The sequence below is a fragment of the Oryctolagus cuniculus genome, chromosome 19, assembly GCF_051225735.1.
Source record: "Oryctolagus cuniculus isolate XC-2025 breed Fujian yellow rabbit chromosome 19, ASM5122573v1, whole genome shotgun sequence".
NCBI classification, from domain to species: Eukaryota; Metazoa; Chordata; class Mammalia; order Lagomorpha; family Leporidae; genus Oryctolagus; species Oryctolagus cuniculus.
The window spans coordinates 30,065,920-30,086,851 of record NC_142885.1 but is presented as its reverse complement, the minus strand read 5'-3'; the positions used below and the strand labels follow the sequence as shown (position 1 = coordinate 30,086,851).

General features: G+C 60.1%; 1 long non-coding RNA gene across 1 annotated transcript; it reads right to left on the bottom strand.

Moving 5' to 3' along the window:
- Positions 1-635: 635 nt before the first annotated feature.
- On the bottom strand, positions 636-20,698 carry LOC149120450 (uncharacterized). Its single transcript, XR_016225610.1, has 3 exons — positions 20,554-20,698; positions 2,631-2,700; positions 636-2,369 (listed from the first exon to the last, which is right to left on the bottom strand). It is a non-coding gene; the product is annotated as an uncharacterized LOC149120450 (long non-coding RNA).
- Positions 20,699-20,932: the final 234 nt, after the last annotated feature.

The window sequence follows — 20,932 nt, the reverse complement described above, 5'->3', positions numbered from 1 at the left end:
TTAATTCCCTGGTACTCTGGGACCCCAATCAAGGGTCCTTTGTTAAGAACCTCTCAAAGTGATGAGTCACTCACGGGAAGTGGGAAGCTTTGGGTCTGCAGTCTACTTACCAAGGGAATTCCCTTTTCCTCGGGCACCCCCTTGCCAGCAGAGGTATAAAAAGGCAGCAGCAAGGCCTAGCTGGTGATGAGGCATTGCCCAAGTGTGGGCAGCCAGGTCATTCACTCACTAAGGCACAACCGCCCTGGGCTCTGGGCAGGGCTCTCACAACTCCTCGAGTCCCCCAAGCATCCGCTGCTCCTGGGCTTCCCCATCTTTGTTTCCTTGTACTCTTTCCTTAAGCATGGCAACTGCTCCCTGGGCTGATCTCCTCTAGGATTCATCCCCATGTCTTCCACAATTCGCCATTGTCAACATGTTACTTACCATGTGACTTCCACTCAACCCGTGTTTATTGAATATTTGCAGTGGGAGGTATTCTGTTCCTCACTAGGAAACTGATGAGTAAATAATATACCATGTGACTTAATTAAGTAGCTTATGGAAGTAGTGGGCTTGTGTTGGGTGGAAGGTGGGGTGTTGGGGGTATGGGAAGCGGGGGTGGTACAGGAGGGCAAATCATGAACAAGAATAAAAATAAGTTCATAAATATCTAGTAACATCAAAGTACTGATTTGTGACTGAAGAGAGATGCAAACATCCATTGGTCATCAAAGAAGAAAAGGGCACATACAACTGGGGAATCATGAAAAGCTTTCATGAGCAGATCAGGTGTACCACAGCTCTTAAAGAAAGGACAGAGCCTCTACAGTGGCAGAAAAGGGCTTTCCAGGTGACAAGAAAAATAAAAGCAAAAAACATGAGCAGGAGGCATAAAACAGTATCTGGAGTACAAAATACAGAAGGGAGCGATGAAAAACAGATTCCAGAATGATAGGTTAAGGCCTCGCGGGACCTTGAATGAATGACAAGCTGAGAGAGGCAGTTGTTTGTGGGCTGAAAAAGTGTTGTCACAACAGAGAGGAAGGGGGATGGCAAAAGTACAGGCATCCGATCTAGGGGACCATGGGCCCTGAAGACTAGACAGGGAATGGTGATGCTGACAAGCCATCATGAAGTCAGGAATGAGCTGAAGTCCAGCAGAGAGTCCAACATTCCGGGAAGAGTAGGTGTCGCTCCCCCTCTTCATGGAGGAACGACACAGGACCCTGCGCTGTTCTTTCGTCTGCTCGGCCCTCCCCGGGTTTGCTGCTGGTTCTTCCCGGGTTGGCTACTATCCCTTCCACCTCCGTGGAAGGGCAGTTCCCCCTGGCCACATTCCCCACTTCCACAGGGGAGCGGCACACCGCCGGCCGGCTCTCTCGGGGGCTGCACAGGCATTCCCTCAGATGTTCCCCTTACATGTTCCTCCGTGCATGCCATCTCTCTCCTCCTTTATAGTCCTCCTCTGCCAATCCCAACTCGGCTGCCCACACGCCGAGTACGCTGCTCTCCAATCAGGAGCAAGTCCTACAGTTTATTGGTTGAACTGGAGGCAGCTGTGCGGAAGCTGTTTACTTCTCTCGCAGCGCCATATTGTGGGAGAGCAGATGCATAGAATAAGTCTTAATTCCAGTAACTCAGTCCAGTCCGGGCTGCTCCCCACAGTAGGAATAAATTTCACTCACCTAAAAAGACTAAAATGTTTTCCTGCCCCTTTTTTCTACACAGCCAATAAAACTTTACTGCAAATTATATTTGGTTTGGATTTTTTTCTGTTCCAAAACCTCTAACAAATAATGAGTTGCCTATACACTTAATTGTTTGGTTTAGTGCTGTACCATATATACATACTTCTTTCCTGGGCTTCTAAAATATCCTGAATCTAATCATTTACATTTTTCTACATTTCCATACTTTTAATAAGCAATCTCAACTCATATATTCTAACATAATTGCACCCAGGGATATCTTTGCTAATGTTCAATAGTAATAATGCCTTTTCCACCACACAAGGCTTACAGAGCAATCTCAATTAATTCCCAACTAACCTTTATTTAAAAAAATTCACAAGTGAATAGTCCTCCTGCTTCCCACATCTTCATGCCCTTTGTTGGGGCAGTTTCATTGCACAATGTATGGCTGGAAACCCCGCAGGCCCAGATGTTTTCATGGGAGAGATGCTGCACCCCCTCAAAATTCTCTACGTTGACTCTCCGCAAATCCAAGATGAACGCTTTATCCCCACTGTCCTGCTAAAAGTGCTTCAAATCTCCTTTAGGAACTCCTTCTGCTTGTCAGCTACCTGACTGGCAATTCTGGAATTCAGACTAGAAATACCACTTGTTCTCCTTGATAGGTGACAACTAACTGAGCACCAAAAAGGAAACCTGTTAAAGTGAAATGAACACTATGAGAAACGGTGACTTGATCAGCCCTCACCCTGACTGTTGATGAGCAACTTGATATGTTATCCCTCTTAGTATTTTTGTTTGTTTGTTCTACTTAATACTTTTGGTTGAATACTGTAATCAATACACAATTCTTCTTAAGTGCTGAAACTTAACTGAAAAGTGATCACTGTTAAATATAAGAGTGGGAATAAGAAAGGGAAGAGATGTGCAATTCGGGACATGCTCAAGCTGACTTACCTCAAACGGTAGAGCTAGAAACATATGCAGGTGCTTGGTATAATTGGAGCTACTTTATTTATTACTTTACCTGGACACAAAGACAAATAAAACTATAGGTAAAATTCAATTTCACAAAATTGCCTTAAAATAAAAAAAAATTTGAAGAGGAAATAGATTCTTCAATTCATCAGTGGTTATCCAAAATATTATTCTATTTATGGAAACTATCTCTAACTTATAATAGATCCCATGTGTACATGACCAGATATGACACATTAAAAGGCTATGAGGTGTCAAAAATATTCAGGCACTTTGTTAGCAGGAGCTACATCACTGGAATGTTCAAAATCTGAAGCTAAGAAAATGTATCAATGTTTATATTCATAAAACAAGGATGAAAAATGACTTAGGTAATCATAAAACCTGATTCAGAGAATGGTATCTTACACCCAAGTAAAGCGTTTTGTCAAATTTCATTGTGTTCACTCAATGGCAGTAGCCAACATTTTAAATGATGCTGAGATTTATTTTTATTGGGAAGGCTAAAACTTAAGGTTTCAATAGGGGCACCGGTTTGAGTCCTGGCTGCTCCACTTCCAATCCAGCTCTCTGCTATGGCCTAGGAAAGCAGTAGAAGACAGCTCAAGTCCTTGGGCCCCTGCACCCACGTGGGAGACCTGGAGGAGGCTCCTGGCTCCTGGCTTCGATATACTTCCAGTGTTGTGATAAAAGCCAATGTTTTCAAGCACAGAGGGAAAAGGGGTAATGAACAAAACATGTTTTTTTTTTTCAGTTTGAGAGTAGAAATCAGCTTACAGGGTGTCAACATAATGGCCTCCATTCATAGTTACTATTAAATAAAGATTAAATGTTAAATATTTAGCATCAAATTTCTAATCTGAAGGAAAACATATTGTCATATCTTGCACTTAATGGTTTTCCTTTTCAAATATTTTAGAGATTTACACAGAACTGGAAAATATTCCCCTTTTTTATTTACATTCTTCCTTTCATTTATTGATGGCTTTCAACAATAAAGCATCTTCATTTCGAAGCGTTCTTACCCCAAAATTAATCTACTACTCCAAGAAATAGATTCTATAGTTTTGAGACTTTTAAATTGTTCAAGATTATCCTTAATCTTTGAGATTCAACAGAGTATTTTTTTCTACTCTAAAGAAAATACTAAAATAGACAACTCAGTAACAGAGAAATGAATAGTAACACACAATGATGGAATATCTAGGAAAAATTACAATATGATGCACAATCAGTTTGAGTAAGATGTAACTTAGAGTTTAACTTTCAATTTGTTAAGTGCACTGTGTACCTGTCATTCTACAATGCCAGGCATATAGACAAACACTGTTCCACAACAAATGTTTTATGAGTTGGTAGCTATAAATAAAATATTTGCCATTCTACAAAAATCTAATATAATGCAACATCTAATAAAATTCATGTCCCCAAATCATGTCCTGTTTTGGATTAAGTTCTGATTTTTAGGAAATACATACTTATATTCACTAATTTGAGAGAACATACTTAAAATATATATTGTATATCCCCCACAAAAAAAAACTAGCATTACACCGATTAATCAATTTTAGTTATTTTAACTGAAAGTGGGCAGTTTATACCCTGTTCCCACACTGCTTGGAGAACAATCAAATGTAATGGAAGCCAAGCAATTGACACTATTTATAGACATTCTCAGAACCACCTACTTTGTATTGATTGTTTTAAGCACCACTGTAAACTTTTGATTTTTAAGAGTCCCTTTGAAGATGTAGCAGACGTTGGCTTGCTAATCATGCTGGAAAGCATAGTGGGTTCAAAGTTACAAAAATGTCAACACATATAAATTAGTATTAAACTTGGTTATTTTCAATTGTCAATAAACTATAATGAAGGCCTAAAGTCCATAAATATTTGTTTCTGAACCCCTAAGCTTCTATGATTTGTATGTGTGTGCATTCATGTGTGTTTGTGAAACGGAAATGCATATAAACGCGTACTGGGAAATGTTACACATTGTACTTTTAGCATCATTACTGTGAATACAGATGCGAGGTTTATAAATATTTGGGTGCTTTTCAATATTTCTAGTGATTCAAATGCTGTTAGAATTTAGCATGGTCATTAACACTACATGTACAGTTCGGTGTTAGATTCAGGCGTTCAGACTTTACCATAGTTGTATGCATCATGTTCACTCTCCACTATAACTAGACAGTGATTATAAACTTTATGACCAAATGCACATGATCTCCCCAATGCATGATCTGCATTTTACTTAACACAATTTCAATTTTCCAGAGTTCAGAAATCAACTTCATTGTAGGTTTTAGAAATATTAGAGGGAGCAGGGGCAGGCCCTGGAGGGCATGGAGGGAAGTGGGGTCCCGCACTGAAGGGAGGCTAGGGGAGCAGGGTCAGGCCCTGGAGGGCGAGGATGGGAGAAGGGCCCAGGCCCTGGAGGGCAAGTGTGGGAGTGGGGCCGGATCCTGGAGGGCGAGGAGGGAAGTGGGGTTCCACACTGGAGGGCAACAAGGGGAGCAGGGTCCAGCCTGAGAGGGCGAGGAGGGGAGCAGGGCCTGGCCCTGGAGGGTGAGGAGGGGAGCAGAGAAGGACCATGGAGAGTGAGGAGGGGAGCAGGGCCTGGCCCTGAAGGCAAGGAGGTGAGCTGGGCCTGGACCTGGATGGCAAGGAGGGCACCGGGGCCTGGCCCTGGATGGCGAGGAGGGCACCGGGGCCTGGCCCTGGATGGCGAGGAGGGCACCGGGGCCTGGCCCTGGATGGCGAGGAGGGCACTGGGGCCTGGCCCTGGATGGTGAGGAGGGCACTGGGGCCTGGCCCTGGAGGGCATGGAAGGGAGCTGGGCCCAGGCCATGGAGGGCATGGAGGTGAGCAGGGCCTGGCCCTGGAGGGCAAGGAGGGGAGCAGGGCCTGGCCCTGGAAGGTGGCAGGGGGAGCAGGGCCTGGCCCTGGGTGGTGGCAAGAGATGCAGGGCCTGGCCCTGGAAGGAGAGGAGGGGAGCAGGGCTCAGCCCTGGAGAACAAAGAGGGGACCAGGGTCCTACACTGGAAGGCAGCTGGGGCAGAAGGGCCAGGCACTGGAGGGCAAGGAGGGGAGTGGGGCCCGGCCCTGGAAGGCAGCGAGAGGTGGGGGGCCTGGACCTGGAGGTTGAGGAAGGGAGCGGGGTCAAGCACGGGAGGGCAACAGGAACAGGGCCAGACCCTGGAAGGTAGTGAGGAGATCAGGGCCCTGGCCATGGAGGACATAAAGGTGAGCAAGGCCAGGCCTTGGAGGGTGAGGAGGGGAGTGGGGTCAGGCCCTGGTTGGTGGCAAGGGGATCCAGGCAAGGAAATGGAAGGCAGTGAGTGGAGCAGTGTAAGGCCCTGGAGGGCATGGAGGAAAGCAGGGTCAGGCCCAGTAGGGCAGCGAGCGGAGCGGGGCAAGGCCATGCAGGGCGAGGAGGTGAGCAAAGCCCAGCCCTGGGGGGTGAGGAAGGCAGCAGGGTCAGGCTCTGGAGGGTGCAGAGGGGAGTGGGGCAGGGCCATGGAGGTTGAGGAGGGAAGGAAGGTCTGCCCATGGAGGTCTGTAGGGGAGTGGGGCCCAGCCCTGGAGGCAAGGAGGTGAGCTGGGCCTGGACCTGGATGGTGAGGAGGGCACCAAGGCCTGGCCCTGGAGGGCATGGAAGGGAGCTGGGCCCAGGCCATGGAGGGCGAGGAGGGGATCAGGGTCAATCCCTGGAGGGCGAGGAGGGGAGCAGGGCCCAGGCCCTGGAAGGCGAGGAGGTGAGCAGGGCCTGTCCCTGGAGGGAAAGGAGGGGAGCAGAGTAGGCCCTGGACAGCGGCAGGAGGAGCAGGGCCTGGCCCTGTAAGGCAGCAAGAGATGCGAGGCGTGGTCCTGGAAGGAGAGAGGGGAACGGGGCCCATGCCCTGGAGGACAGCAATGCCTGTTCAAGAGGGGCATGGGGCCTGGCCCTTCAGAGCAAGGAGGGTAGCAGGGCTCGGCCCTAGAGGGTGAGTAGGGGACCACGGTCCTGCATGGGAAGGCAGCTGGGGGAGAAGGGCCCGGCACTGGAGGGCAAGGAGGGCAGCAGGACCCGGCCCTGGAGGGTGGCAGGGGGAACAGGGCCTGGCCCTGGATGACAGCAAGAGGTGCAGGGCCTGGACCTGGAAGGCAAGGAAGGGAGGGGGGGTCCATGCCCTGGAAGGCGAGGAGGGGAGCAGGGCCTGGCACTGGAGGGTGAGGAGGAGAGAAGGGTCCAATCCCTAGAGGGTGAGGAGGGGAATAGGGCCTGGCCCTGGAGGGCAAGGAGTTGAGGAGGGCCCAGCCCTGGAGGGCAAGGAGGGGAGAGGGGCCAGGCCCTAGAGTGTGGCAAGGGGAACGGGGCCAGGCCCTGGAAGGCAGTGAGGGGAGCGGGGTAAGGCCCTGGAGGGCGTGGAGTGGAGCGGGGTCAGGCCCTGGAGGGCAAGGAAAGGAGTGGGGCCAGGCCCTGCAGGATGAGGAGGGGAGCAGGGCCAGGCCGTGGAGGGTGAGCAGGGCTGTGGGGCTCAGGCCCTGGAGGGTGAGGAGGGCCATGGGGCTCAGGCCCTGGAGGGTGAGGAGGGCCATGGGGCTCAGGCCCTGGAGGGTGAGGAGGGCCGTGGGGCTCAGGCCCTGGAGGGTGAGGAGGGGAGCAGGACCTGGCCCTGGAGGGTGAGGAGGGCCTTGGGGCTCAGGCCCTGGATGGTAAGGAGAGAATGGGGCACAGGCCCTGATGGACTAGGAGGGAGGCAGGGCCCATGCCCGGGAGGCAGTGATGGCAGTGCCCAAGAGGAGTGGGGCCTGACCCTGGAGGGTGAGGAGGGGAGGGGGACCTAGCCCAGGATTGTAAGGAGGGCTGCAGGGCCCTGGAGGGCAAAGAGGGGAGCAGGGCTGGGCCCTGAAGCGTGAGTAGGGGATCAAGGCCCGACCCTGGTGGGCATCAAGGTGAGCAGGCCCAGGCCCTGGAGGGCAAGGAGGGGAGCAGGGCCTGGCCCTGGACGGTGAGGCGGGGAGCGTGGTCCTGCCCTGGAGGGTGGCAGGTTGAGCAGGGGCCGGCCCTGGAGGGCGGCAAGAGGAGCAAGGCCTGGCCCTAGAGGGCAACATGGGGAGAGGGTCCATGCCCTGATTGGCAGCGATGCCTGTTTATGAGGCCTGGGCTCTGTTCCCCTCTTCACCCTCCAGGGCCAGGCCCTTCTCTCCTCAGGAACAGCCATCACTGCCCTCCAGGGCATGGGCCCTGCTCCCCTCCTCACCTCCAGGGCCTGACCCCACTCCCCTCCTCTTTCTCCAGGGCTGGACCTTCCTCCCCTCCTCGCCCTCCAGGGCCTGGGGCCTTGTGCCCTCCTCACCCTCTAGGGCCAGGCCCTGTTCCCCTCAGGCATGGCCATCAGGCCCTGCAGGGCATGGGCCCCGCTCCCCACTTCACCCTCCAGGTCCAGGCCCGCTCTTCATGCCGCCCTCCAAGGCTGGACTCTGCTCCCATTCTCACCCTCAGGGCCAGGCCCTGCCCCTTTCAGACATGGCCATCACTGCCCTCCAAGGCTTGGGCCCCACTCCCCTCCTCACCCTCCAGGGCCAGGCCCGCTCATCTTGCTGCCCTCCAGGGCAGGGCCCTGCTCCCCCGCTGCCCTCAAGTGCAGGACCCCACTCCCCTCCTTGCCCAAGAAGGCTGGGCCCCACTTCCCTCCTCGCCCTCCAGGGCCAGGCCCTGCTCCACTCTCCTCCCTCCATGGCTGGCTGGGCCCCGCTCCCTTTGCCGCCCACCAGGGCCAGGTCCTGCTCCCCTCCTAGCCCTCCATGGCCCTGCCCTGCATACCTCCATGCCCTCTAGGGCAAGGCCCCACTCCCCTCTCTCATGGCCCTCACTTCTGTCCTGGGCATGGGCCATGCTCCCCTCACTGCCTTCCAGGGTCTGACCCTGCTCTCCTCCTTGCACTCCAGGGCCAACCCTGCTGCCTTCCTCACCCTCCAGGGCTAGGCCCCACTCACATGTACACCCTCCAGGACCTGGGCCCACTCCCCATGATGCCCACCAGGGTCGGGCCTCGCTCTGCTACTCAGGCTCCAGGGCCCAGCCCTGCTCCCCTCCTCACCCTCCAGGGCCAGCTCTGCATCCCTTCTACCATCCCAGGCTAGGCCCCCCTCCCCTCCTCGCCCTCCAGGGTCAGGCCCCACTCCCCTCTGGCACGGCCATCACTGCCCTCCAGGGCATGGGCTCTGCTCCCCTCCTCGCCCTCCAGGGCCTGAGCTCCGCTGCCCTCCTCACTCTCCTTGCCATCCATGCTTGCTCCCCTGCTTGCCATCCATGGTGCTGTCCCCTCCATTCGTTGCCCATCAGAGCTTGACCCCACTCCCATCCACACTCTCCAGGGCCTGACCCCGCTCCCCTCACTGCCTTCCAGGGCCTCACCCAGAAATCCTCGCCACCAACCAGGGCCTGACCCTGCTTCCCTATTCACCCTCCAAGGCCTGGCCCTACTCACCTCCATGCCCTCCATGGACTAGGACCCACTCACCTCACTGCCTTCCAGGGACTGGCCCTATTCTCCTCGCCACCCTCTAGGGCCTGACCCCGCTCCCTCCCTCGTTCCCCAGGGCTGGACCATGCTCCTCTCCTTGCCCTCCAAGGCCTAGGGTCCGATGCCCGCCTCACCCTCCAGAGCCTGGGGCCTGGTGCCCTCCTCACCCTCCAGGGCCAGGCCATGTTACCCTCAGGCATGGCCATCACTGCCATCCAGGACATGGTCCCTGCTCCCCACTTTGCCCTCCAAGGCCGGGCCGCTCCTCTTGCCTGCCTCCAGGGCAGAGCCCTGCTCCCCCACTACCCTATAGTGCAGGACCCCACTCCCTTCCTTGTCCTCCAGGGCTGCGCCTTGCTCCCCAACTCACCCTCTAGGGCCTAGACCCAGCTCCCCGCCTTGCCCTCCAGGGTCACACCCTGCTCACCTCCTGGCCCTCTAGGGCCTGGAACCTGCTCCCCTCTTAACCCTCCATAGCCCTGCCCTGCATTACTCCATGCCCTCTAGGGTAAGGCCCCATTCCCCTCAGTCGTGGCCATCACTACCCTCCTGGACATGGGCCCTGCTCACCTCACTGCCTTCTAGGGCCTGACCCTGCTCCCCGCCTCGCCCTCCAGGGCCTTTCCTGCTGCCTTCCTTGCCCTCCAGGGCCAGGCCCGGCACCCCTCCTTACCATCCGGGCTAGGCCCCCCTACCCTCCTCACCCTCCAGGGTCAGGCCCCACTCCCCTCAGGCATGGCCATCACTGCCCTCTAGAGCATAGGCCCTAGTCCCCTCCTCGCCCTACAGGGCCTGTGCCCCATTCCCTCCTTACTCTCCAGGGCCTGAGCCCCACTGCCCTCCTTACCCTCCGGGGCCAGGCCCCGCTCCTCTTGCTGCCAAAAAGGGCCGGGCCCTGCTCCCCCTGCCACCCTCCAGTGCAAAACCCTGGTCCCTACCTTGCCCTCCAGAGCCAGGGCCTCTCCCCTCCTCAACCTAAAAGGCCAGTCCCTGCTCCCCTCCTCACCTTCCAGGGCCAGGCCCGACTCCCTCCTTGCCCTCTTGGGCTTGGCCACACTCCCCTCAGGAAGGGCAACACTGCCCTTCAGGGCATAGGCCCTGTTCCCCACCTCACGCTCCAGGGCCAGGCCCCACTCCCCTTGCAGCCCACCAAGGCTGGTCCCTGCTCCCCTCCTAGTCGTCCAGTGCCTGGCCCCTGCTCCTATTGCCCATGACCAGGGCCGGACCCTGCTTCCCTCCTCGCCCTCCAGGGCCTGGGACCGCTCCCCTTGATGCCCACCAGGGTCGGGCCTCACTCCGCTACTCAGGCTCCAGGGCCTTTCCTGCTGCCTTCCTTGCCCTCCAGGGCCAGGCCCGGCACCCCTCCTTACCATCCGGGCTAGGCCCCCCTCCATTCCTTGCCCTCCAGGGTCAGGCCCCACTCCCCTCAGGCACTGCCATCACTGCCCTCCAGGGCATGGGCCCCGCCCCCCTCCTCATCCTCCTGGGCCTGTGCCCCATTTCCCTCCTTGCACTCCAGGGCCTGGCTCTGCTCAACTCCATGCCCTCAAGGTCCTGCCCCACTCCAGCTCCACTCGCTGCCCTGCGTGGCCTGACCCAGTTCCCTTCCATGCCCTCCAGGGCCTGACCCCGCTCCCCTCCACTCCCTCCAGGGCCTGGCCCAGATCCCCTCGCCATCAACCAGGGCCTCACCCTGCTCCCCTATTCACCCTCCAAGGCCTGACCCTGCTGCCTTCCTTGCCCTCCAGGGTCAGCCTCCGCTCACCTGCATGCCCTCCAGGGTCCATTACAGGACCCTGCTCCCTTCCTTGCCCATGAGGGCCGGGCCCCACTTCCCTCCTCAACCTCCACGGCCAGGCCCTGCTCCACTCTCCTTACTCCATGGCTGGCTGGGACCAGCTCCCCTTGCCACCCACTGGGCCCTGCAACACCCGCCTCCCTCCAGTGAAGGACCCCACTACCCTCCTTGCCCTCCAGGGCCACGCCCTGCTACCCTCCTGGCCCTCTAGGAACTGGACCCTGCTGCCCTCCTAGCCCTCCATGGCCTTGCCCTGCATACCTCTACGCCCTCTAGGGCAAGACCCTATTACCCTCAGTCATGACCATCACTTCCCTCCTGGACATGGGTCCCGCTCCCCTCACTGCTTTCCAGGGCCTGACCCTGCCGCCTTCCTTGCCCTCCAGGGCCTGGGCCTTCTCCCGTTGATGCCCATCAGGGTCAGGCCTCGCTATGCTACTCAGGCTCCAGGGCCCAGCCCTGCTCCCCTCCTCACCCTCCAGGGTCAGGACCCACTCCCCTCAGGCATGGTTATCACTGCCCTACAGGGCATGGGCCCCACTCCCCTCCTTGCCCTCCAGGGCCTGGGCCTCATTCCCTCCGCACGCTCCAGGTCCTGACCCCGCTTCCCTCCTTGCACTGCATGGCCCTGCCCTGATCCACTCGCTGCCCTCCAGGGCCTGATCCCATTCCCCTCCATGCCCTCCAGGGCCTGACCCCGCTGCCCTCCCTGCCTTCCAGGGCCTGGCCCAGATCCCCTCGCCACCAACTAGGGCCGGCCCCGCTCCCCTACTCGCGCTCCAAGGCCTGGCACTGCTCACATCCATGCCCTCCATGGCCTGGGCCCCAACCCCCTCACTTCCTTCCAGGGCGTGGCCCTGTTCCCCTCTACACCCTCCATGGACTGACCCCGCTGCCCTGCTGGCCCTCCATGACCTGACCCGCTCCCCTCCTCGTTCCAGCGCCCGGCCCTGCTCACATCCATGCCCTTCATGGCCTGGGCCCTGTTCCTTCCTAGCTCTCCAAAGCCTGGGCCCAGTTCCCTCCTCACCCTCCTGGAACAGACCCTGCTCCCCTCCTCACCTCCAGGGCCAGTCCCTTCTCTCCTCAGCCATCACTGCCCTCCAGGGCATGGGCCCCACTCCCCTCCTCACCTCCAGGGGCAGGCCTGCTCCTCTTGCCAACCTCCAGGGCAGGACCCTACACCACCCCCGCCTCTCTCCTGTGCAGGACGCCACTCCTCTCCTTTCCCCAGAGGGCCGGGCACTGCTCCCCTCCTCGCCCTCTAGAGCCTGGACCCTGCTACCCTCCTTACTTTCCAGGGAAGGGCCTTGCTCCCCTCCTAGCCCTCCAGTGCTGGGCCCTGCTCCCTTCCACGCCTTCAGGGCCTGGGCCCCACTCCCCTTACTGCCCACCAGGGCCTGACCCCGCTCCCCTCCTTGACCCACAAGGCCTGGCCATGCTCACCTACATACCCTCCATGGACTGGGCCCCGATCCCCTCACTGCCTTCCAGGGCCTGACCCTGCTCGCCTCTTTGCTCTCCAGGACGTGGCCCTTCTCACATCCATGCCCTCCATGGCCTGAGCCCCGTTCCTTCCTAGCTCTCCAGAGCCTGGTCTCAGTTCCCTCCTCACCCTCCAGGACTGGACCCTACTCCTCTCCTCACCTCCAGGGCCTGGGTCCCGTTCCCCTCCCTTACCTTCCAGGGCCTGGCCCGGATCCCCTCGGCACCAACCAGGGCCTGAGCCTGCTCCCCTCCTCACCCTCAAGGACCTGGCAATGACACATCCATGCCCTCTATGGCCTGGCCCTGATCCTCTTGCCACCCTCCAGGGCCAGGCCCTGCCCCCTCCTTGCACTCCAGGGCTGGGCCCTCTCTGCTAATTGCACCCAAGGACCAGGCACTGCTCCCATCCTCACCATCCTAGGCAAGGCCCCACTCCTCTTCTTGCCTTCATGGCTAGGCAGTTTCCCCTCCTTGCCCTCCAGGGCTTGGCCCCCATCCCCTCTCACCCTAAAGGCAGGGCCACACTCCCCTCATCAACCTCCAGGGCCTGACCCCAGCTCCCTTCTATACCCTCCAGGACCAGGCCTCACTCCCCTCCTCACCCTCAACAGCCTGTACCTAGCTCCGCCCCTCGCCCTTCAGGGCTGGGCTCTGCTCCCCTCCTCACAGTCCAGGGCCGGGCCCCACTCACCTCAGGAACATCACTGCCCTCCAGGATATTGGTCCCGCTCCTCTCCTCACCCTCTATGGCCAGTCCCCGCACCTACTGCCACCCTCCAGGGCCAGGCCCAGCTGCCCTTGCTGCCCACCAGGGTCAGGCCCTGCTCCCCTCCTAGGCCTCCAGGGCCTGGCCATGCTCCCCTCCTCACCCTCCAGGGCCTGGGTCCACTCACCTTGATGCCCACAAGAGTCAGACCTGGCTCCCCTACTTATGCTCCAGGGCCCAGCCCTGCTCCCCTCTTCACCCTCCAGGGCCAGGCACTGCACCCCTCCTTAAAATCCTGGGCTAGGCCCCCCTACTCTCCTCGCCCTCCAGGGTCAGGACCCACTGCCCTCAGGCATGGCCATCACTGGCCTCCAGGGAATGCGCTCTGCTCTCCTCGCCCTCCAGGGCCTGGGCCTCATTCCCTCCTCGCCCTCCATGGCCCTGCCCTACTCCACTCACTGCCCTCCAAGGCCTGACCACACTCCCCTCTTTGCCCTTCAGGGCCTGAACCCGCCCCCCTACTACCTTTCAGGGCCTGGCCTGGCTCCCCTCCTTGCCCTCCATGGCCTCACCCCTCTCTCCTGCCTAGACCTGCTCACCTCCATGCCCTTCATCGCCTGGGCCCCAATCCCCTCACTGCTTTCTAGGGCCTGGCCCCATTCCCCTCACCACCCTCCAGTGCTGGATACCACTCCCCTCCTAGCCTTCTAGGACCAGGCCCTGCTCCCCACCTCACCCTCCAGGGCCTTGGCTATGCTCCCCTCGTCGCCCTCCAGGGCAAGGCCCAGTTCCCCTCCTCATCCTACAGCATCAGGCCATTCTGCACTCATTCTCACCCTCCAGGGTCTGAGTCCTGCTCCCCTCCTTTCCTCCAGGGCTGGACCTCGCTCCCCTTGTTGCCCTCCAGGGCGGGACCCTGCTTCCCTCTATGCCTTCCATGGCCCTGCCCTGCACCCCTCGCCGCGCTCCAGGGGCTTACCCTGCCCACTTCCTTGCCCACCATGGCCTGGGCCGTGCTACCCTTGCTGCCCACCTGGGCCATGCCCCGCTCCCCTCCTCCCCCTCCAGGGCCAGGCCCTACTCCCCTCCTCACCATCCTGGGCCAGGCCCCACTCCCCTCCTCCTCCAGGGCCTGGGAGCTGATCCCCTCGCTGCCCTCTAGGGCCAGGCCCTGCCCTCTCCTTGTCCTCCAGGACCGGCCCCCCCTCCCCTATCGCCCTCATGGACCAGGCCCTGCTCCCCTCCTTGCCTTCCAGGGCCTGGGCACTGCTGCCTTCCTCACCCTCCAAGGCAAGGAATGGAGCAGGTCTCATATACTGGAGGGCATGATGGCCATGCCTGAAGGGAGTAGTTCTTGACCTTGGAGGGTGAGGAGGGGAGCAGGGACAGACCTTGGAGGGCAAGAAGGGGAGCGGAGTCAGGCCCTGCTTGGTGGCAAGTGGAACGGTCCATGAACTGGAAGTGGAGAGAGAATGAGGCCAGGCCCTGGAGGGCGAGGAGGGGAGCAGAGCCCATGCCCTGGAGGGCAGTGATGGCCGTGCCTGAGGGGAGTGGGGCCTGACCCTGGAGGGTGAGGTGGGGAGGGGGGCCTAGCCCAGGATTTTAAGGAGGGGTGCAGTGCCTGGCCCTGCAGGGCAAAGAGGGGAGCAGGGCTGGGCCATGGAATATGAAAGGGGAGTGAGGCCAGACTCTGTGGGCATCAAGGTGAGCAGGCATAGACCCTGGAGAGTGAGCAGGGCAGCATGGCCTGGCCCTGGAGGGTGAGGAGGGTGCTGGGCCCAATCCTAGAGGGAGTTCAGGGGAGTGTGGCCCAGCCCCTTAGGGCAAGGAGGGAATGGGGCCCAGGCCCTGGAGGGTGAGGAGGGCCTGGGCCCTCCAGGGTTGGCTGTTCCTGAGGGGAGAAGGTTCCGGTCCTGGAGGACGAGGAGGGAACTGGGCCCAGGCTCTGGAGAGCTAGGAAGAAACGGGGCCCAGGCCATGGAGGGCATGGATGTGAGCAGGGCCAGGCCCTGGAAGGCGAGGAAGGAACGGGGTCAGGCCCTCTAGGGCAAGGATGGGAGTGGGGACAGGTCCTGGAGGCTACAGAGGGGAACAGGGCCAGGTCCTGGAAAGCAGTGGGGGGATTGGGGTCCAAGCCGATGATGGCTGGATGTGAGCAGGGCCAGGTCCTGGAAGGTGAGGTGGGGAGCGGGGCCTATGCTCTGGAGGGCAGTGATGCCCTTCCTGAGGGGAGTGGGCCCTAGCCTGGAAGGCAGTGAGGGGAGTGAGACCCAGGCCCTGGAGGGTGAGGAGGGGAGAAGGGCCCCGGCCCAAGAGGGCAAGGAGGGGGAGCAGGTCCCAGGCCCTAGAGGGCAAGGATGGGAGCAAGGCCTGACCCTGTAGGGTGATGAGGGGAGCTGGCCCAGCCCAGGAGGTCAAGGAAGGGAGCTGGGCCTGGACCTGAAGGGTGAGTTGGGGAGCGGGACCCAGGTCCTGGAGGGCAAGGAGGGGAGCGGGGTCAGGCCCTGGAGGGTGGCGAGGGGAACAGAGCCAGGCCCTGGAAGGCAGTGAGGGGATCAGGGCCCAGTCCAATGAGGGCATGGAGGTGAGCAGGGCCAGCCCTGGAGGGCGAGGAAGGGAGTGGGGTCAGGTCCTGGAGGGTGAGGAGGGAAGCGGGGTCCCAGGTCCTGGAGGCCCAGGAGGGGAGCAGGTTCAGGTCCTGGAGGGTGAGGAGAGGAGAGGGGTCAGGCCCTGGAGGGTGGCGAGGGGAACAGGGCCAGGCCCTGGAAGGCAGTGAGGGGAGCGGGACCCAGATCCTGGAGGGCAAGGAGTAGAGCAGTGTCCTATACTTGAGGGCAGCATGGGGAGCAGGGTCCGGCACTTCAAAGTGGCAAAAGGAGTGTAGCCTGCCCCTGGAGGGTGAGGTGGGGAGCAGGGCCCACGCCCTTAAGGTCAGTGACGCCCTTCCTGAGGGGAGTGGGCCCTAGCCTGGAAGGCAGTGCAGGGAGTGAGACCCAGGCCCTGGAGGGTGAGGAGGGAAGCAGGGCCCGGTCCCAAGAGGGCAAGGAGGGGAGCGGGTCCCAGGCCCTGGAGGGCAAGGATGGGAGAAAGGCCTGACCCTGTAGGGTGATGAGTTCACCCGGCTCTGGAGGTCAAGGAAGAGATCGGGGCCTAGCCCTGGAGTTTGAGGAGGGGAGTGGGGCCCATGACCTGGAGGGCGGTGATGGCCGTTCCTGAGGGGAGAAGGGCCTGGCCCTGGAGGGTGAGGAGGGCAGCAGGGCCTAGGCCTGGAGGTGAGGAGGGGAGCAGGGTCAGGTCCTGAAGGGCGAGGAGGGGAGTGTTGTCAGGAACTGGAGGGTGAGGAGGGGTGAGGGGGCAGGCCCTGGAGGCTGGCGAAGGGAACGGGGCCAGGCCCTGGAAGGCAGTGAGGGGAGCAGGACCCAGGTCCTGGAGGGCAAGGAGGGAAGCAGGGTCCTGCACTGGAGGGCAGCGAGGGAAGCAGGTCCGGCTCTGGAGGGTGGTGGGGGAAGCAGGGTCCGGCTCTGGAGGGCAAGGTGGGGAGCGGGGCTCATGCCCTGGAGGGCAGTGATGCTCTTCCTGAGGGGAGTGGACCCTAGCCCTGGAAGGCAGTGAGGGGAGTGAGACCCAGGCCCTGGAGGGCGAGGATGGGAGCAAGGCCTGACCTGGAGGGTGAGGAGGGGAGTGGGGCCCATGACCTGGAGGGCAGTGATGGCCGTTCCTGAGGGACATGGGGCCTGGTGCTGGACTGTGAGGAGGGGAGCAGGGCCCAGTCCTGAAGGCCTAGGAGGGGAGATGGGCCCAGGCCATGGAGGGAGAGGAGGGGAGCGGGGCCTGGTTTGGAGGGCATGGAGGGGACCTGGGTTAGGGCCTGGAGGGTGAGGAGGGGAGCAGGGCCCAACCTTGCAGAGCGAGGAGGGAACTTGGCCCAGGAAAGAATGGGGGCCAGGCCATGGAGGGCGCAGATGTGGAGGGCGAGGAGGGGAGCGGAGACAGTTCCTGGAGGGTGAGGAGGGGAGCGGAGACAGTTCCTGGAGGGCGAGGAGGGGAATGGAGCCAGGCCCTGGACGTTGGCGAGGGGAACGGTTCTAGGCCCTGGAAGGCAGTGAAGGTATCGGGGCCCAGACCATGGAATGCATGGAGGTGAGCAGTGTCAGGCCTTGGAGGGCAATGCGGGTGGTGTGCCTAGGCCCTGGAGGGCAAGGATGGGAGCAAGGCCTGACCCTGTGGGCTGAGGAGTGGTGCTGGGCCCAGCCCTTGAGGGCGTTGAGGGGAGCATGACCTGGCTTTTTAGGGCAAGGTGGGGATGGGGACCAGGCCCTGGAGGGTGACAAAGGGAACTCAGTGGCCCGTGAGGGCAAGGAGAGGATGGGGGCCTGGCCCAGGACTGTGAGGAGGGGAGCTGGGCCTGGTCCTTGAGGGTGATTGGGGAGGGGGGGCCGGGCCTGGAGGGCAAAGAGGGGGCAGGGCCTGGCCCTGGAGCACTGGGAGGGGATCAGGTCCTAGGCCCTGTAGGCGGAGGTGGGGAGGAGGGCCTGGCCCACGATGGTGAGGAGAGCAATAGGGCATAGTCCTGGAGGGCGAGGAGGGGAGCGGGGCATGGCCCTGGTGGGCAGCAAAACAGCCCAGGCCCTGGTGGGCAAGGAAGTGAGAAAGGTAAGCCCCTGGAACTCCGCGAGGGGAGCAGGGCAGGGCAATGGAAGGCATAGAGGGAAGCAGGGTCCTGCACTGGAGGGCAGCAAGGGGAGTGGGTCCGGCCCTGGAGGAAAGGAGGGGAACAGGGCCCAGGCCCTGGAGGGCAAGGAGGGGAGCGGGGTCCTGCCCTGGAGGGCAAGGAGGGGAGCGGGGTCCTGCCCTGGAGGGCAAGGAGGGGAGCGGGGTCCTGCCCTGGAGGGCAAGGAGGGGAGCGGGGTCCTGCCCTGGAGGGCAAGGAGGGGAGCGGGGTCCTGCCCTGGAGGGCAAGGAGGGGAGCGGGGTCCTGCCCTGGAGGGCAAGGAGGGGAGCGGGGTCCTGCCCTGGAGGGCAAGGAGGGGAGCGGGGTCCTGCCATGGAGTGCAGCGTGGGGAACAGGGCCCAGGTCCTGGAAGGCAACAGGTGAGCTAGGCCCGGCCCTGGAGGTGAGAGATCTGAGCCTGGATCATGGTTCACCTATTTTAGACTGGGCCTCCATCTTGTTATTTGGGCCTGATAGCTCCCCTCCTCACTCACCAGGGCCTGGGCCCTGCTCCCCTCAGCTCCTTCCAGGGCCAAACCCAGCTCCCCTCCTTGCCCTAAAGGGCCTTGGCCTGCTCCTCTGCTTGCCCTCCAGGGACTGGGCCCCGCTCCCCTCCTTGCCTTCCAGGGCCAGAAAATGCTCTCCTAAGGTGCAGGCCTCCTCGCCCTCCAGGGCCCGGCCCAGCTCAGCTTGCTGCCTTCCAGGGCTGGAGGATGCTCCCCTCACAGCCCTCCAGGTCTGGAACCCGCTCCCCTCCTCACACTCCAGGGCCTGGGCCTTGCTCCTCTGCTCGCTCTCAAGGGGCTTGGCCCTGCTCCCCTTCTTGCCATCCAGGGAATGGGCCCCGCTCATGTCATCATCCTCCAGGGCTGGACCCGCTCCTTTCCTCGCTATCCAGAGCCTGGGCCCCACTCCCCTCCTCACTCTCCAGGGCCTGTGCTGTGCTCCCCTCACTGCCCTCCAGGGCTGGGCCCTGCTCCCCTCTTTGCCCTCCAGGGAGTGGGCCCCACTTCCTTTCTAGCCCTCCAGGGCCTGTGCCATGGTCCTTTGCTCGCCCTCCAGGCACTGGGTCCTGCTCCCCTCCTTGCCCTCTAGAGCCCAGCCGGGATCCCCTCCTCACCCTCCAGGGCCTGGGCCCTGTTCCCTCCTCACCCTCCAGGGCCATACCCTGCTGCCGCACCGGACCGGACGCTTGTTGTTCCCCTTTTTTTACAAGTCTTTTCTATAGTAAAGTAAGAATAAGCAAACAGCGAACTCCCAAAGCAAGAATGAGTAGAGAGAAATGAGAAAGAATGAAGCAACAAACTTCCCCGCGAACTCTCCAACGCACTCTCCAACCAACCCACACCACCTTGCCATCTCTCTCCTCCTTTATAGTCCTCTCCACCAATCCATGCTCTGCTACCCACACGCCGAGCACACTGCTCTCCTCCAATCAGGAGCAGGATCAGCTCCTGCAGTTTGTCAAGTTGGTGAGAGGCAGCTGCTTAGAAGTTTACTCCTCCCCAGCGCCATATTGTGGGAGAGCAGATGCATAGAATAAGTCTTAATTCCAGTAACTTAGCCTAGTCTCAGTTGCTCCCCACACCCTGCTCCCCTCCTCACCCTCCAGGGCCATACCCTGCTCCCCTTCTCACCCTCCAGGAAATGGGCCCCACTCCCTTCATCGCCCTCCAGGGACTGGACCCTGCTCCCCTCCTCACCCTCCAGGGCCAAACTCTGCTCCTCTTCTAGCCTTCCAGGGACTGGGCCCCGCTCCCCTTGCCACCCTCCAGTGCCAGACCCTGCTCCCCTCCTCGCTCTCCAGGGATGGGTGCCACTCCCCACCTCGCACTCCAGGGCCTGTGCCCTGCTCCCCTAGCCACCCTCCAGGGCTATACCAGGCGCCACTCCATCCTCGCCCTGCAGGGCCTGGGCCCTGCCCCACTTCTCTCCCTTCTGGGAGAAACCCCAATCCCCTCCTGGCCCTCAAGGGCCTGGTCCCTGCTCCCCCATCACCCTCCTGGGAGTGGGCCCTGCTCCCCTTGCAGCCCTCCAGGATCACACCCTGCTCCCCTCCTAACTCTCCAGGGCCTGGGCCCTGCTCCGCTCCTCGCCCCCTTGCCAAGCTCTGCTGCACTACTCGCCCTTCAGGGCCTGGCCCCGCTCCCCTCCTCACCCTTCAGGGTCTGGGTCCAGCTCCCTTCATCACCTTCCAGGGCCAGACCCCACTGCCCTCCTTGCCCTCCAGGCACTGGGCCCAGCTCCCATCCTCCCCCTCCAGAGCCAGACTCAGCTCTGCTCCTCATTCTCCGGGCAAAACCCCGCTCCCCTCTGGCCCTCTAGAGCCTGGGCCCACTCCCCTCCTTGCCCTCCAGGGACTGGCCCTGCTCCCCTCTGGCCCTCTAGAGCCTGGGCCCACTCCCCTCCTTGCCCTCCAGGGACTGGCCCTGCTCCCCTCTGGCCCTCTAGAGCCTGGGCCCACTCCCCTCCTTGGCCTCCAGGGACTGGCCCTGCTCCCCTCTGGCCCTCCAGGGCCTGGGCCCCACTCCCCTCCTTGCAATCCAGGGACAGACTCTGCTCCCCTCCTCAGTCTCCAGGGCCTGGGCCCTGCTCTACTCATGACCTCCATGTCCGAAGCCCGCTCCCCTCCTCGCCCTCCAAGTCCTGGGCCTTGCTCCCCTCCTTGCCCTTTTTCATTTTACCTGCTCTGACTCCCCATACTGAAGGCCTCAATGAACGCCCATGCAAATACAGCCTGTTCAGGCTGCACTGCTTCACTCCGCAATCTGTTCATCAGGAACTCCATGCAGTCACTGCCACAATTCTCCTGCTTCTTAAAGCTGTTCTGACCCACAGCTGATTTTAATTTCCTCCCACTCTACCTTGTTAATGAGCTCTACCCTCTTCCCCCCAGCCCTCCAGCCCACTACTCTCCTAAGATAGAGAATCTGCAACAATCTTGCCTCACTGCCAGCCATTCACATCCTGTCTTCCTACCAGGTGTGAGAAGAGCAATTTTCAACTAGAAAAAATTATATCCCTCTTAAAACTTATCACTATTCACCAAATCTATCAATTCAG